The sequence below is a fragment of the Tachysurus vachellii genome, chromosome 1 (genome assembly GCF_030014155.1).
Source record: "Tachysurus vachellii isolate PV-2020 chromosome 1, HZAU_Pvac_v1, whole genome shotgun sequence".
Classification (NCBI taxonomy): Eukaryota; Metazoa; Chordata; class Actinopteri; order Siluriformes; family Bagridae; genus Tachysurus; species Tachysurus vachellii.
In genome coordinates this window covers 5333385-5351516 of record NC_083460.1, presented here as the reverse complement: position 1 = coordinate 5351516, position 18132 = coordinate 5333385, and the positions used below count along the sequence as shown (strand labels likewise).

Genomic DNA, 18132 nt, shown 5'->3' with positions numbered 1-18132 from the left:
ATATATATACACACACACACACAAGTATATATATGTACAAGATCGTTTTCTTACACACAATTTCTAGAAGTCAGCATTCTATGCATTTAACCAGTTGTAATGACTTGCAAATGACCAGTGTTTAATCACAGAAACTGGCGTTATAATCAGTCATTAGGGTTTATTACATCTCATTGGAGGAGTGGCCTCTGGTGTGTGGGCGTGGTTTATATGAACGGGGGAGGGGTTTTGTGCCTCCTGTCAGCAGCACCTCTTTGTTTGAGATCTGCGCCTCTAACGGTGCACGAGCCCCGGAAATCTGCGCTCTTTCTCTCTCTTCTGCGCCGGTAAAAGGGACGACAGCAGAGCGTGTTCACACTGTCGAAAAACGTGTAAGTGTGTAGGCACGCGCGCGGGTGTGCGTTTGGGTTCAGGTCATTTCTTTGAGGTGAGTTATTTGTATCGCGGTGAAGAGAAGCGTCCAGGCGCCGCACAGCCTGAGGCACCGGCGCGCTCCTGCGCTTTAACGGCTTACCGGCGCTTAACGGCGGCGCTTCACCAACGTTCCGACCGACTGCCAGCTGGAAACTGCGATATTTCTGCAAGAGGCAAGAAACTTCCTTCCTTTAGAACAGAATTGCTGACTGAATCCATGAAAACATACAATGTCCAACTGCACGCATATGCATGCTGTAACTTATTATTCTCCATGACTTTATCACTTTAACATAAAATATTTAACATGATGAACTGAACTGGAAATGAAAAATCCTTGTCCGTAATCTGTGAGGTCTACAAATGAAGACGAAATTCAGATTTAACAAGCTGAACAGAGGTGGTGTTGAGAATAATGTATGGCTTATTATCAGCTGCATCTTCTTATCTTATTTCTTTTCTTTGCATGTGCGCGTGCTGGACAGTTCACTTGGACAGCATGTGGGTAATGGTAATGGTTGGATTCTGCCTGGTTAACAGCAGGAAACTCCATCTGAGGTCTTCCAAAGTCTCTAACACTCTGTTGGTCTCGATGAAAGTGTGTGTGTGGGTGTGTGTGTGGTTAGACCGACCTCAAGCTGTTTCTGTTTGCCGTAATGAATTGCATGTCACATGTTTGGGCTTCGTCAGTTTTCCTGGAAAGATGCAGTTACTGGCTGAGGAGTTGCACTTTCATTCAGACCACAAAGGTTTTCCGACTAAATCTGGTCAGTCTTCGCTTAATTGCACTGCTTGTATGTGTGTGTTTGTGTCTGTGTGTGTGTTAATATAGTGCAATATTGCACCGGCTACAGTAAACACCTTTTTACGTGAGTATCGATCCACTCATGCATGCCCCCACCCCTCCACCCTGCCTCACTCCAGCAGACAGAAGGAAGATGTCTGTGCTGGCAAATCTCAGTAAGTGCCCTCGACAGGCAGCTGTGTCGAGAGCAGGCGTTAGGCTCGACTCTCTCCTCCAGTGGCAGCTGCTGTGAAGTTGAGAGAGATCGAAAAACTCCCCGGCAGCTGCAGTATGCATTATTTATGCCGACACCTCTTCACCGGCTTACCAAGCATGAGAAGCTTCAACGGTTCTACAACGATGACAAAATGATGATACCAGTTTTATGACATAATATATAAGATAAAAATAGGAATGCGATTATTTACAGCATAGAAAAATGCAAATGTGCAAAAGATTAAAAAAAATTCAAAAGAGTGGCCTAGCAATATGAACCCAGGGCATTATGCAGGGCAGATTTGTGTCTGCTTTCAGTTGAGTCGAGTTTGTTGGTCTGCAGAAGTAACATTTAGAGACCTAAAGGGAGTCATGTGGTACCAATAGTTGTGTCAAACATTTTGTCAAAGTAGAGAGAACAGTGAGGTTCATAGCCCTTATGACAATATATACCTGCTGTGTAAATGTCAAATTGTATTCTATAGTGCACTATGTAGGTCTATAAAGCCTTTGTAAAGCCTAGTGAAGGGTTACAAGTAAAATACTTCTACATGATGATGACTTCAGAAATGTATAACCATGCTGAAAACTAGTCACAAAAAACAAACCAGAAGCAATAAAGTCTTTGATAACATTGTAATGTTGCCGTCTTATGATTGGCTTTGCTTAATAAATGGCAGTTAGTACCTTGTGTATTTTATGTAATATGAATGCAAAGTGTTGTGTTATTGCTGTTGTTTGTTCTGTGGCAGAACTAACGACTAATTGCTATTCAAACTCTTTTTGTACTAAACATATTCAATCAAGCACTTAGGTATTCAAAAAGAAAAGCTTTCTGCTTCTTCTGTCGTGAAGCACACACACGGGACTGAGTGTTTTCTTTGTAATATCGATTCATATTGATTCACAAAGAAGTGAATCAATGACCAATGACCAAAGATTTGCTCATTGTGTTAGAAGCTTGGGTCAGTACTGAAGGGTAAGGGATGAGTGTTATATAGTGTTATAGTGATTATTTAGTGTTAGCATTGTGTGTTGGATCATGTTTTTCAGTTCAGAATAACACTAGGAAATGATATGATGAATAGAGGTCAGGACGTTGCTAAGCAGACACAGTTTGTTCAGTGGTCAGATATGATTAGAATTGTTTGATTAGTTCTGGAGATATTTCTCTAATTAACATTGATTTAAAAAAAGTCTACAGGACTTCTTGTTATGTTTCTCATGCAAGAGGTATCTACGGTTATTTGCATGAAAATAGGATAGTGCGTGTTTATACTTAAGGTGTATGAAGAACCAAGAAATTGATCTGAATTCAGTTATATGAATTGAATTGATATATTGATAGTAAACTGTATGTCTTTATTGATGTAGTGATTTTGTGGCATAACATTACAAACCTGATGGAAATGCAAAATGGAGGGCAGTTTTCCAGTGGAGTTTGTTTTAATCAGATGAAAAGCTTCTGCCTGCATCCCGTCTGAAATCGAGTGCTGGGCAAGCTGCTTGATAAGGGTCAGAGGTGAAGGTCAGGTTTAGGAGAGCTTGCTGTTGTAATTGAGCTTGCAGCTCTTTGTTCTTCCACAGTGCCTTGTCCAACAGCAAACCTACAGCTGCAAGCTTCTTTGTCCTCTTCAATGGACTCAAGGGTCTACCCAGAATGCATCACCTCACACCGTTGAAGCCTCTCGTCTGCCAGAATATCCACTTAATGCCAATCAGCCTTTTACATATTCATGTACAAAGGAGCGCTCGACCAATTAATGTCCATTTTCAAGAAAGGCAAGAGGCCTTGGTGTGTGGCCGTGATCCAGATTTTCCCTCATAAGTGTGTTCACTGCTTTTTTTGTGTGAAGGATAATACAATGCAGATGAAACAGCCAGTGGCTGGGGTTTAGGCTTTATTTGTGCCACTTCTATGCCTAAGCAGCATTTTTTTCCATTTAGGATTTTTACAAACGTGGTGGAGATGAGATGTTAACCGAATAAACACTCTGAATCGGTTGTGTTTGGTTTTGAGTAGCTGCGTTAGACATGCAGGAGAAATAAGCTTTGCGCTATTGATTGCTCAATACTGCTGACCATCTCGAAACTCCGCTTTCTGCAAGCTGGGACAGACAGATGGATAGATGGACAGACGGACAGGGAAAAAAGAACAAACAAACGGGATACGAAGCGTAATACATTTAAAAATCAGAGCTTATTTTCCCCATTTTCCACCTTTCAGCGAAGCAATTACATTCAGACATGTTAACACAAACACACACACACACACACACACACACACACACAGGCACCAGAAAGGTGGCCAAGTAGACTGCTCAAGGTTCTTTAGTGGCACGCATGCATATTTAATTGCGTCTAGATGTGTGGAGGTTCACAGGAGGGTCTCTGGCTCCTCGCCAGTCACATGACAGCTCTGTATCAGATCAGAAGCCTGTTCCTTCCCGATTCAGTGAAGGAGAAATGGGGGAAAGAGAAAAATAGAGAGAGATAAGCTCCAGACTGACCTTATGGATGACATTAAAGGTGATGATCCTCTAGAGTCACTGGACTGGAGATAGAAGATGGTGGAAAGGAAAATGTATTGTTTTTAGTAATATATCTAGTTATTGTTATGGAGCACAAACATTTGATGAATTAGATTCTATCTCGAAAATGATTCTTAGATCTACTGAAATTAAGCCATCTTTTCAGTACTCTACAAAATGGGTATCATCCTTCAGCATGGAAAAAGGGATTTAAAAGACAAAGAAAAAAGATACCTTTTCAATACATTTTAAAGGATATCTATTTTTTTTATAAGAATACCATTATGGTCAAGACACATATTATGGAACTAAAAAAGGTGTTTTTTTTAAAAAGGTGAGATTAACTTAATATATTTTTTTAAGCAAAGTAAGTCAGACCAGGTTGAGCCAATAATGCAGGGTTCAAACCATCTGCAGTCAAGGAGGTAGTCAAGGTAGTTTAAATAATGCAGGGTTCAAACCATCTCAGAAACAGTGTTTAAATTGGTACTGTTAAGGTTTTTGGATTCTCCCTATGGGCAAATACATAAAGCTTCTGTTTAACATTTACATCAGGGAGGTGTTTAAAAAATAGAATGAACAAACGAAAAAAAAAATAAATTATTCCTTGCTATTACTATAGCATGTCATTTTCACACAAAAAGAACAAGAGGAAATAATAAGCCAGTCGAGAAAGCCAGCACTTAGCTACTAAAACAAAAAACCCTCTAATGCTTTTCTTGTTTTTTTTTTGTTTTTGTTTTTTTCAACCAACAGTGTAAAAGAAAATGACACTCCATATTTCTAAACCCATCTTACCATATACTCCTTTTAAATAGAGTTTTTAAATCATGTCACAACCAGTTACTGGGGATTCTTAAGGCTAGTAATAGATTTCACCTTCCTTGTCACATCACCGCTGCTATATGATTGCTCGAAATCTGCACAGGGAAGTAGTTGAATCAGGTTTGTCATTTGAAATCTAATATTATAGAGTCTTGCCACACTTAATTCCCAATATATCTCTAAATTTCATCAGGTTTCAGTGAGTTTTGATGTGTTTCCTTACTGACCTGTCATAAGTAGCCCTGCTGTTCTCTCTGCATCTACTGGTGTCAGCTTCACTTCTTCATTACTTTTGTAGTAATCTACTGAAGAAATGGATATCTGAAATGATTATATGAAAAATCCTCTGAACTGTATCGCTAAACTAAAACGCAGCCAGAAAGTGTTGCGCTCACTCGATTTACACCTGAAGCAAAACAGCACTATTTTGTACAAATAGCCATTTAGAACCTTTTGCATGACCTTTAATTACCCAAAGAATGCTCGAGAAACAGCTTCCAGATTGTAGAAAAGATGTTTTTTTGTGTTGTAACAGAAGCATTTGGTGCAGAGTTTGCATGTTCTCCCTATGCACATCTTCAGGGGTTTCTTCCTGATACACTGGTTTCCTCCCCAGTCCAAAGACAGGCTGATTAGCATCTCTAAATTGTTGAATTGTGTGAATGAGAGTGTGCCCTGTGATAGACTGGCATCCTTTACAGGGTGTACACTGCCTTGTGACTCTGAGTCTTCTGGGATAGGTAATTGGTGAAGACGAACAGCCAGGAACACTCGGTGTAAGATGAGGCAACAGCCTGGATTGGATGTTAGTCCATAAAACCATTAATTCCATGAGCAATGTCTCATGTCCTGTCCATCTACTGACGTGTATTTCAGGGGTTGGAGGAAACCGAAGTACTGTGAAGTTGAAACCTACACTGAAACAGAAAACCACTATCAAAACCGTGACCATGGAGTTGTCCACACATTACATGAGGAGTCGGTTACTTTATTTATATTAAGAATATAAGCTACCTGCCTATTTTCCTCCCTAAATATTTATCTGAACAATGACCATGAGGTTACAGCAATTAATCCATGTATAGTACCTGAGTGCTTGATGACGAAGGCGTAATTATTATTTTGTTTCCATAGACATGAATGTGGTTTGATTTGAATGAGATCTGGTTTGATTGGGTAATTGTCGAAGAGTACATATTTATTTTTTTCCAATGTGAACCCAAGATTTAGTTCATGCTCACAGGTTTGATTATGTAGAATTTGTTTGTATTGTAATAAAAGTGTGATTTCTTGGTCTTGAACCAGGGATTTAACAGCATGAGTCATTTTAAGGTCAATTGGTATTCCAGAACTGTCTCATACTGTGCCACAAATTAAAAAAAAAAAAATGCAAGTCTGTGGAATTCAAGGTGAGTAGGTCTGGGATTTCATCTGAAACATTTAGGCTCAAAAATATATAGGACATTAATAACAATTAATGATTTGCATTGAAATTTTGCATCTTAAGAATGGTCCAAAAAAGATACTCGACCAGTACAATAATGCAAGGATAGCATGCAGTGAATGAAGGTAGGGCGTAAGTGTAAAAAATCAACTACGTGTGGTTGAGAACACAGATGGCAATACGTATCACATAAGTCAAATCTGAAAACAGAAAGAAAAGGAAAACAGAAAACAGCCAAACCAGTCAGAAAAATCATGTCCTTGAAGTGTCAATACATACCGTATACTATACATGATAGGACTTAGGATCAGCAAGGCACTAATCAAGATGAGACACAGAACAGGCAACAGATTAGGATAGTCAACTAGGTAACTAATTCACACATATGTATAAAAGAAGGTAATCTATATGGCTAACAGGTTTCTGGACACCTGACCATCACACCCATTTGTGAATTTTAAACCCATTTCCATTCCATAGTTAGGCCCCTTTATGTCGTTATGATGGAATGTTACATCTGGAAGGCTTTCCCCAAGATATTTGAGCGTGGCTGTGGGGATTGGTGTTCATTCAGTCGTTCATTCACTGTTGTTGGGATGGTGAGGAGATCTGGGGTGCAGTCAGTGTTCCAGTTCATCATGAAGGTGTTCACCTTGGAAAACCATGCCTTCATGGAGCTTGCTTTGTTTTACTCATATAAAGTTCTATTCGTCGTCCCCAGTGCCTTCCAAATCCAATTTTTCATGCTTGTAAAATGTCTTTGAGTTTTTCAGTGCAATTACTTTGTCTCTGTGGAGGGATTCAGCACCGGACAGCTCCCATGTTCCTACCCTAGAGCACAATCTCTCCATTTGCTGCTGTCTGATTATAACACGCATGCATTATAGCACAGATGTGGAGTAATACATCGTAGAATAAAAGCTCGTGTCATTTATCCAGCTCAGCGTGGATGTGAGGACACAAGCATTTATTTATCTCCATCCCATTTTCTCTTCTCATGCTAAGGTAATCAGAAGAACATTATGCCTGACATTGCGTATACAAATGAGCTCATGGCACCTAATCAATCCTGCGCATCACACTGAATCGCGATTAGTGCACTGGGAATTTATTTTTTGTTCGAAAGTAGAGATAAGTGAGTGCCAGCAAATCAAAGCTGACTGTTGGTGAGGAGGCCATGAGTCAGCCAGCTGGGAATAGGTTAGTTACTTATTTGTTCCACTTGCATACATTTCCAAAAATTGTCCAACATTCTCCTGGGTTTACTTTTTACTTTCCCAACTGTTTTGTTTCCCTAGTTGACTGTGGGATGTTTTTTTACATTCTGACGGAAGGTTAACTGTCTGTGCCAGTCATTAGAGATACGGATAGTGTTTATATTTGTGTTTACATAGATCTAAGTAGGTATTTGCTCTGCTGGGGATACTGTAAAATGTCATTTGTCCTTGTTTGCCTTTCCAAGAATTAGTCATGGTCCCCCCCCTCTCTGCACCCCCAGCTCCCCCTTTTCGTCTGCTTTTTTTCCGCGGGCGACTCACAGGCCGATCCATCAGCTCTGCATTCTGCAGGAGGGCCGTCTCCCTCAGCCAATCACCAGAGGCGGTGGTATAACCAATAAGAAAAAAAAATCAGCTTAAACAAAGGCTTGAGTCTGTTCCTTTGTCTTTGGCCAGGCTCCATCATCCATTTTGTGTTTCTGACAGCCTGAGGCTGATGTGGTCACAGCTTCTCAGCTTCATCGTAGAAGAATATAGATGAGGTCTGTACCACATGGCATATAAGGCAAGACATGCATAATTTGATGTAAATGAATCATTTTCTTGGGATTCTTCAATTTTTTAATGAGTTCTTTCCAAATTGATTTCTTTTGAATTTAGGTCTGAAAAATATTCAAGCTGAGTAAAAACATAGCAGATTATATTTACATTGTGGAAAAAATTTAAGGAGAAAAAAATAACAACATTTGGAGCAAATGGGTCTGGGAAGCAACCCATAAGGAAATCATGTCTCTAAAATTACATCTTTGCAAGAAAAATCATCTTCTTTACATATTTTAAAGCATCCTTAAAATACTTAAGTATTGTACAGTTTAATGAAGCAAATTCGGCAAATCAAGGAATATGACAGCAAATCTGGTAAATTCAATTTGGTAATCATGAACATTGTTCATTATAACACTTTCCAGTGTTTATAACAGTTTATAATCACACCCTCCAGTGTCACCCAAAGGAGGATGAGGTTACCTTTTGAGTCTGGTTCCTTTGACCCAAGGGAGTTTTACCACAGTCACCTCAGGCTTGTTCATTGGGGACAAATACAAACACATTTAAATTTAAGTATAATATTAATCTTAAACTTTTTTTTTACTATATTTCCTGTAAAGCTGCTTTAAGACAATGTGCATTGTTAAAATGCTAAAAAATTGAAACAGTAAGTCTAAAAAAAACAACAAATTCGGAAATACAACAGAAATTCAAAAAGACGAGCAAATTCAGGAAAAAAAGCAAATTTGGAAATACACTAGAGAAAACCACCAATTTGGGAACTCAACAGCAAATTTAAAACAGAACAGCAAATTTTGAAAATAATTCGGAAACACCACAGCAAATTTCAAAAGCGGACAACTAACTCTGTAACAAAACTAATAACGCATAAGAAAATGTAAAATACTTTGATCGAACTATTATAAGAAAAACTAAATGCTAAATTTTCAGCTTGCAAAAAAATCGACCAGTGGAAACTTTTTTATTCTGTTTTTACTTTTGTTATTCTGTTTTCATCTTATCTATTGTGCTTTGTCATATCACACATATTGTGTTTGCTTTTGTGATTTGTTCTTACCATTTCTGTTTGCTAACCTGTTCTGCACTTGGACTGCTGTACTCTTTAAACACTTTTTTTGAATTACTTGGTGCTCAGTTCATTTAGAAGGATACGTACGTATGACATCATCATTAAATCTGTCAACAAAAATTGTACAAACTGGCACGACTGTCTGTATTTTATAAACCTGACTGAAGTGAGTTTCATACATTTTACAACATCTAATATTTTAAGTAGTGACAGTACAGTGATGGCTATCCTGCATTATTTTATCATCACTGTAACCGTCAGTGACACTGTGCATCTTTTTGCCTCTTTGCCACTGACAGTCACAGAGAGAAATTGGAGGGATAAAACAAAAAATTTAGTTTTTTTACCTTTTTCTTTTGCACTTATCTCTGATTGGACACCTGGAGCATTTTATGCCCTACAATTTAAACGCGATTCGATTTTTTTCTTTTTAATTTGCATATGCCTCAGTGAAAAGGTGATCTTGCCGTTCGAAGACATTTTTAAAAACTGTGTGTTTTTGATGTTTAAATATTGTAATTGCGAAGAAGAACTTTGAATAGATTTCATAGCTAATGCACTTAATGCACCATCTCGCTGGCTTCATTAACAATTCAATATTCCCCTGCTTCTAAATGATATACGTACACACATAGACGGTGTTATAAAGCTGAGCCTGATTGAGGCTCAGATTACAGAAGCTTAAATGTTTAATATTATCCGATTACACAAATGAGACAGATCCAGGTTGAGATTCTGTTGAAATCTATTTCATTTTTTAATTTAATTATTTATTTGCCTGGAAGAAATTCCAAAAAATTTTAAAGATATTTTTGTAGTAAAGTTTCCAGTACTAAAGGCATCTCTGTGAGTAAAGAAGTCATTAAATAAGAGAACCTCAACGAGAAATGTAATAATTAAAAGGAATTTACTTCCAGCTATGAATCCTGAGAACATTGCCATGCACAATGGAGTCAGATTAATTGGTTATTATTTATTTATATAAGATTCATTTAGAATGATCTGATGTGGTGCTCCAGCAGTTGCAGAATTATGCCGAGTCACTCAGCAGCATTAGAGTTCAGATTTAGCTAAATGATTTCTTAAGAAGAAGAATCCACCAACTGAATTCTTTATTATCCCAAATCCTGTTTCATATGGAGGATAAATCCATAGAGCTTATTGTCTGCACAGTTCATTTCACAACAGAGTGTTACTGCTACATTGCAGAGTTGTTAACACATGCAGAAGTGATAGCATATGCTTAGCTTCACAGTCTAAGGTGAGATGTGAAATCCCTAGGCAGGGAGAAAAAGTTGCTTGGATCAAATCTCCCTGGCAACCAGACCAGCAGCTAGAGTGATGTTCAATATTTTGAATCCTACCCCAGGGTTTCTGAGTGAACAAAAGTGCCAGTTTATGTATAAAAATAGAAGTAAGAAAGAATCGCTTAAAATTAAATGGGTATCTAACCAAGACTCGTTCAGTCTCCAGATTGAATTTAAAGAAGGAAGTGTAAGTATATTAGGAAAACGAAGTGAATATTACAGCTAACTGCTTGGTTTTAGGACGTCACTGAATATGGATGCAGGTATGAACTTCAGTGATGTAGCTGAGTTCAAGGAACTGACTGTGTCACAACATGCTGACTCGCGGGCTTTACCGCTACTCCTTTTTTTTTAAGCCACACCTACTTTGGCTTTACATCAAAATACAGATACAGATACAGGTAGTGATGACAAAAAAAAGCTTGGAGGCAAGGGTTAGAATTACAGGTTCATGCAAACTTTTTTATTTTGTCTCAAAAATCTATGAAACTAAACACTAAACGCTTTGCTGCTATAAATTAAATATCTTTCTCTTTTCCATTTTATCCTAAGGGTCTATGCACTCAGCTGTAACACTATGCTTCCCAGGCTACTTCTCTTCTGTTAAACCACTCACTCATCCCCAGGGTACTAATTAATTACTTACACTCTCAGACTCTGCATTCGACTCTTTGAGTGACTGGCATGATTAGTTCAGCTAATGCAGGGGACTAGTGTTTGTGGAAGACATCAACCTGTCCTTCTGTCGGTATAACTTAGGGATGTGATTCTCTCCATCTAAGCTGAATCAATGTACATTTTAATGTGTAATCAGCAAACTAATCTATGCAGTATAGATTTAAAACAGCCAACAATGAAAATAATAGGATTCTTTAGTGTTCAGGGTGCTATCAATGTAACAGATACAAAGGCCTCTCCCTGTCACTGCTACTTACATGAAGACCTTCAGTAGGGCTGACAGATTCAGGGGCCACACTTCCTTCAAGAAGACAACTTCCAGACAACAGACAGACATCAGAGCCATGCCTTCTTTACTAGCTCTGGCAGGCGGCTTTCACTGGAACTGGTGCTTGGTGAAGCCACACCTCTGTTGTGCTGAGAGTGATGAGCCATACCTCCTTGACTACAACTGACAGTCATAGCAGCCAAGCCTCCTTCTGGCAAAGATACCCTGAATACATTCACTCAGACTTTCCTCACTAGATCTGAGAAACACAGAGGCCAAACCTTATTTGTTCTGAATGGCAGGCACAGTAGCCACACCTTTGTCAGTGGTTTTAAGACGACACCTACTACACTAGGACTATAGCGCAAAGGCAACACCAAGTTTCTTGCGATTGGCAGGATTGATGCCATTCCATGTTTGTTAGGACTGCCAGGCACAGAGGCCATACCTCTATTCTTGTGATTGGCAGGATAAAGGCCATGCCTTATTCATTAGGACTGTTTCAACAGGACTGGCAAGCACAGAGACAGAACTTCTTTTAATGTACCTAGTAGGCACAGAGGCCATAGCTCGGTCAGTAGGACTGCCAGGTTTCAAGGCCATGCCTCCTTTACTAGGACTGGCAGGCGCAGAGTCCATGCCTCTTTCACTAGCTCTAGCAGACACAAATTCTGTGCCAGCTTTCACTGGGTCTGTCAGTCAACGAAGCCACACCATCTTCACAGTGTCTGACAGACAAAGCAGCCTCGCCTCCTTCTGGTGGACTAGCAGGTAAACACGCCATTCCCACTTTCACTTTGAAGTGATGATTGCTGAGACCTCATCTCCTTCACTAGATCTGAGAGGCAAAGATGGCACACTGCCTTCATTGTGACTATCCATCAAAGAAACCTCTTATGGGGGTGGCTTGCACAGAGGCCACACCTCCTACTCTACATCTGACAGGTGCAGAAGCCACGCCCACTACATTTCAAAATGATAGAACACGAGTAATAAAGAAGAGAAAGGCGTGTGGTATTGGATTTTACTGAGCTACCTAGAAACGCCTGTATCGATTCTGTAATTCTATTTTCTCTCTGCTGGCTGATGCACTCATTGTAGGCTTGTTAATATAAATATAGTTTATAAAGAGAATATTGATGCCAAAGGATTCGTAGCATATTTTGTTTCAAACCAGCAACAAGCCTGCTCGTCCCTATATTGTATTTTGATTCAATAACCATGCAGAACAGGTAAAATATTTATAGCACATTCCTACGTTGTCAGCAGATATTGTGATCAAGTTGATTTATATTTCAACAGAAAGTGCTAGAAATTCTCAATATGAGATAAAGCAATATGAATAAAAACAGCTTAGTAGCCAGCAATACAAAGCAAAGGCAAAAGGCTTAAGTATTTTTAGATGAGAAAGCATGAAACCGCAAATAGACATCGATGTTGGTTGTAAAAATAAAACCACTTGGTATAATGAACGACTGCTTTCTGTAAGCTGCATCTCCCTCTCAAGGTTACTGTGTGTGTCTGGTCTATGCGTGATCAATTGAAATTTATACCATATAGCCTGGCCTGGCATTAATTCATGCAAGAAGACGTCATTGTTTGTCCATTTTTGGACAATCGTTCCTATTTTGTCCCTAAATAACCTGTCTTTAGTTACCATTTGTAGGTTTATATTAATGCACTTGCTCTATATTAATGCACTTGCTCTAATTTGATCATTTTCAGCTCATTCATATGGACTTTTATGGCAGATGCCAAATAATAACGATGATGCAATTCTGTATTGAGATCTTTATTTACGATTTATGGAAGGAGTCTCCAGTTTCAGACATTTTTCCACGAAGGCACAGAAGGTTTTGCTTCTTGCAGTTTCATGACCAGCTGCGTTTTATTGCCTCGTTAACAAATATTTATAGCTGCTCACTATAACAGGATCTAACTTGTCACGCAGATGTTCCACAACATTAAATGTATCTCTAAATGCATAAAAAAATATGACATTTATTAATAGTAAGCTTTGGGTGGTAACAGTAACCTCATTGATCCACATCACATCACAGCACTGCATCATTGATTATTTTACTATAACTGTTTGCTCTGTTGTGTTTTATTCCTGACATGTAACAGTGATTAACTTGTGAGAGACAAAGACATGTACACTGCACCTGATTTATGTGCCCAAGACAACCTCGTTCATTATAAAACACTGAAATACACACACCTGCTTTATATTGATTATTTTATTGAATATATTTTCCGTAGCTGCAGTCAATCGGACTATCTGATCAGCATTGATTCTTGACCTTTGACTGTTTAGAAGGACTGTGTGGAAGATTAATGACCCAGCACACCTTAAGAGTCAGAGCTATACAGATACCAAAGCAAAAGTCTTTTGTATAAATTTGGCTCTTTGGGACGTTGTTTTCTTTTCACATAAAAAGGTTTGTCCTTTAATCTAACCCCAAAAAGCCCCAGAAGCACATCGCTGACCTGCAGTCATACACCAGCGTCTTTGACAAAAGTGCAAAGATTAAAAGGGATCCGAATGACCGAAGCTTTGTTGTATAAAACACTCAGATAACATTGTTGTGGCTCAGAGAATGTATGCTAGAGGTGACTGTGGAGATGTCTTGATTCTACTAGACGCTGCTAAGCACAAAAATCAGCATGGAAAGTAGCTCCAAACAAAGGGATTATACTCCAGATATGCTAAGGAAGAGTGTCTTGGTTGTCTCAGGTGTGTGAACCTGTTTTTATAGGTGCAACATGGTGGATTATAAAGCCTCAGAGAATCTGAATATGTGTAGAATTCTTTATAGTGGTATTATGTTCGCTTCATAGACTGGTATGAACCAGGGCTTAATTTGTCATTTTACACCAAACAAGTTAGGTAAGGCAAGCTAGCTAATAAATCTATAAAATGAGATATTAAATAAAGCTAGTTGGCGAGTGGCTCACTGAACTGGTTCTTGTTGATATCTCAAGAGATTTAATCCTAACTCTTACTTGAGTTTCATTTATTCCCGGTATTAACTTTGTCATATAACCTACTCAGGTACCAGAAGATTACCAGAAAACTGTCTGGAAATGCTTATAGACCCGAATGATTTATGGCATTTGGCCCACAGCCTTATCCATTTATCACATTTTTTAATACAACTGAACAGTTAAGAGTTAAGGACCTTGCTCAAGGGCCCAAAAGTATTGGATTTAAACACACAACCTTCTGACCAGCAGCTTAACCACTGAGCTACCACATCCCCACCTGACAAATGGATGACGAAGAAAAGAAAAACCTAACGTCTTAATAGGTTTTAGAATCGCCACGAGCTGTCAGTCCAGCTTTACTGCTCCTGGGCATAGATTAAAGCCATAGATTAAAGGGAAGATCATCATTGTTACAAAAGATAAGAGCTCACTAATACTAATACCTTGCTCTAAAATAGAGCTGTTTATTAATTACTGTATATCGTCGCTGTCAGGTGGAATCCTCGTATCTCCAAAACCGTTATTTTTCAGGAAATTAAAAAAAACGCCGTACCTTATCTGCAATGCACAGGGTTTAGTCCGCGTTGCAGTGGATTGTCTTGTGCTAAATTCCTGTCCTCAGACGAGCACCAGAACTAGCGGGGGTCAAGAAGACATTTACCTCAGAAGACGTTTTGATTCGTTGTGACTCTTATTAAGGAGAAATATGCCGCGAATCTCTCCCACGGAGTGAGGAAGAGGTGGACAGTTGAAGTGTCCAATGGAGTTATGAGATTTGCGTTCAAGCTTTTTTCAAGACTTTAGATTGGTTAATAACTTGTAAAAATAACAGACCCACGTGGGGACTGACCAATAGCATCGATATGTGAAAAAATATGAGATTGACCAAATTTGGACATACGAGGTTTCCTCCCGACAGCGACGATATATAGCAGAGATTTGATTAAGTCTAAATCTGGACTTAACCATGTAGGTTCTTTATAGTCTTGTTAGTTAAAGATGTGCAAGTGCAAGGTTAGCACATAGCAACTTATCCAAATAGGCCCCAGGATGCTAACCTATCAGGAAAAGCGGTGTAGAGATCGGATGAATGGATGGATGGAACTTACGTAGCTTAGTAAAAAAAAAAAAATCCATTTATAAAATACTAGATCGACATGTAGTGTATGTGTGTATATAGAGTATGTATGTATTTGTAGAGTATTTTAAGCTTAATACGTGAATACATGAGTTTAACAAACACATCCAATAGCCTTAGTACAATGTCTGTTAGAGATCACAGCAACAATGTACAAAGTGGTGTTGCTCATGAAAATTGCACACTAGTAAGTATTGAAAACTGAAACACACACCAGCAGCAAGTGCTAAACCTCAAACAGCATAGTCACCATCTTCATAATGATTTTTATCAGCTAGCACTTATTCATGGTACTTTGTGATTTTGAACTTGATTAGCCTGTGCTAAGATTACATGTGTTACATCATGGAAAAGAGTAGAGTGAAGAAGATGTTTCGTTAATGAGATTTTATTCCACATTTTATATGACTATGAATATGTGAACATTATAGGAATGTGTATGTGTGTGTGTGTCTTCGGTCTGACAGATAAAACGAGTTAAAACAGTCTTGAACTCAGCAGGACCTGATGGATAAGGAATGTTCCATGCTAACTTAATGAAAGGCCACATTTTGACGAAACTCTCCCCCTTTGCGCTTGGCGTTTGAAGGTGGCGTTTAACATGCACGTGAATTTTCTTTATAACTTTATGTATGGACCTTTTCTGGATCAACACCTGCTGTGTACTGTATATGTTTAAATTGCTTTGAATTCTCTCTCTGTCTGTAGACAGTAAAATTGGTAGCAAGAATTTCTCTTCATTTTGGTACATCATTTTTTTTTACCAAAAGTAGCATTTATGACAATCTCCACAGCTCCTCTCCTACTGAAACATCCGTATCAGGTTAAACAATGAGGTGTTCAACTGCTACTCCACTGACTGACACCTAAAAGGTCAGTTATTCTCAGGACCATCTGTTTCTCTTGCACTGTGGACACACACCTAAATATCCAGAGTGAATCTGTTCGTTTTTTTCTTACCTTTTTTCAGCTCCGCAGATTCTCGGTGAGGCTAATTACGATTCACAACCTTCATACAGACTCGCAGCAGACGACAAGCAGCTCAGAGTCAAATTTCCTGTCTGACTATTTGCAGAACATGAAGCGGCATAATTATTAATAATTCTTAGTAAAATCTTAAAGATGATACAAAAAGTGCCGTGTTAATTCATTAAAATCCACACAGCTCCATCCAGCCTGAACAAAGTCATTTACTACGACATCCTCTAATTGCTCTGATGAACACCTGAACAGAAAATATTGAGAGACAGAAAATACTTTCTTTCCTGGAAGTGCAGCTTGTAAATGACTTTAAATGGGTGTTTAACAATAGCAATTTAATCTAACAGAACCATGATGTAATCATCCACACCGGCTACAGGACTATTTATTTTGCATGCACTAGCTTAACAATTTTAGTGGCCAGAAATGAAGGTGTCTGGTCTGATCAAGGCATCCTTTTAAAATCTTTTTTGCTCCATGTCTCTTAGCTAAGCTAGAGTTAAATACTAAATACATAATGACCTTTAGCATACTATTTTTACTTCTACTTAAATATCAACATGACGGCTAATCACATGTAATTATAAAAATGTTGCTACTTTATGTTTTTACTGTCAGGACTCAGCCCGGACTTTGGCCACGTGCATCTGTTTACGTTCTTCGTCACGTGTCTGCCCTGCCCTCGTCTGCTCCTCCCTGTCTACACACCTGTTGCCTATTGTGATTACCCTGTGTATTTAACTGTGCCACGTTGCCTTGTGCAGCGCGGAATCTACCGTTGTCTTGTCCTGTCTTTAGTCCGTGTGTTGTTTAGTGTTTCCTTTGTTATTAAACCCTGTTTGTTTTGCTATCCTGCGTTTGGGTCCGTTTCTATCCCGCGTCATGACATTCACAAAGTGGTCAGATTTGTGGGGTTTGATTTGATTGGACATTACTTAACAACACCTGTAAATAACGTAGTCCATTGGTTTCCCCTTTACCACCCCTCTTTACCCAGTGGCCATGAAATTACCAGTATACCAGGACTCTCAAAATTCTACATACCCCTTCTTGATCTTCCATCCAGGGTATCTTTCATGAATAGTGTGCCCTTGGATCACCTTTGCTCTGCCACCTTGTGACTGCAAAATATTTTATCCCTCAACCCACACGCTATGAGAAACAGGAAGCTTGCGGTTAAAGTGGCCAAATGGTTGCCATTTACAGCATCCATACTAGCACAGACCCTGTGTTGATGGCATCAGTGTCAAATGTGTTTCACTTTGATGGCCGTGGAGAACAGGAAGTGGTCTGGCACTGTGTTCAGACACTGGCATTGAGAGATTTGGCATAGCAGGGGATTGTTAAAGAGAGGGAAAGAGGAGGTCTAGCTTCAGAGCCAGGCAACGCTATAGCCAAGCCAAAATGCCAAGGGGAATTTGGATTACCCAAACCCTCCGAAATGGCTAGAAAGGCTATTCAAGTCCCAAGTGGCATTCACAGAGCTTTTTGTTTTGAGCTTTTTACAAAGTTAAAGACAGGGATTTTTTCTTTTAAAGGAGATGTCGGGAAGGTACAGTAGCTCTGTCCTGGTTTGATCCCGGTTTGGTCACATCACAGTCAGTACTGAGGATTTTGAGCTGAACCCTTGGACAAGGTACAGTACATGTGGCACAAGTGTTCTTGTACCTCGGTTTCTGTGTGATCACGGAGAAAAGTAGCAAGA

The 18132-nt window shown here is 39.1% G+C and overlaps 1 protein-coding gene across 1 annotated transcript in view; it reads left to right on the top strand.

The window, feature by feature from the left end:
• The first annotated feature begins 280 nt into the window (after window positions 1-280).
• ncana (neurocan a) overlaps window positions 281-18132 on the top strand; it is a 79876-nt gene continuing 62024 nt past the window's right edge. The window contains exon 1 of the mRNA XM_060869512.1: window positions 281-587. The gene's annotated coding sequence lies outside the window, so the exon portion shown is untranslated. The remainder of the gene's footprint in view (window positions 588-18132) is intronic.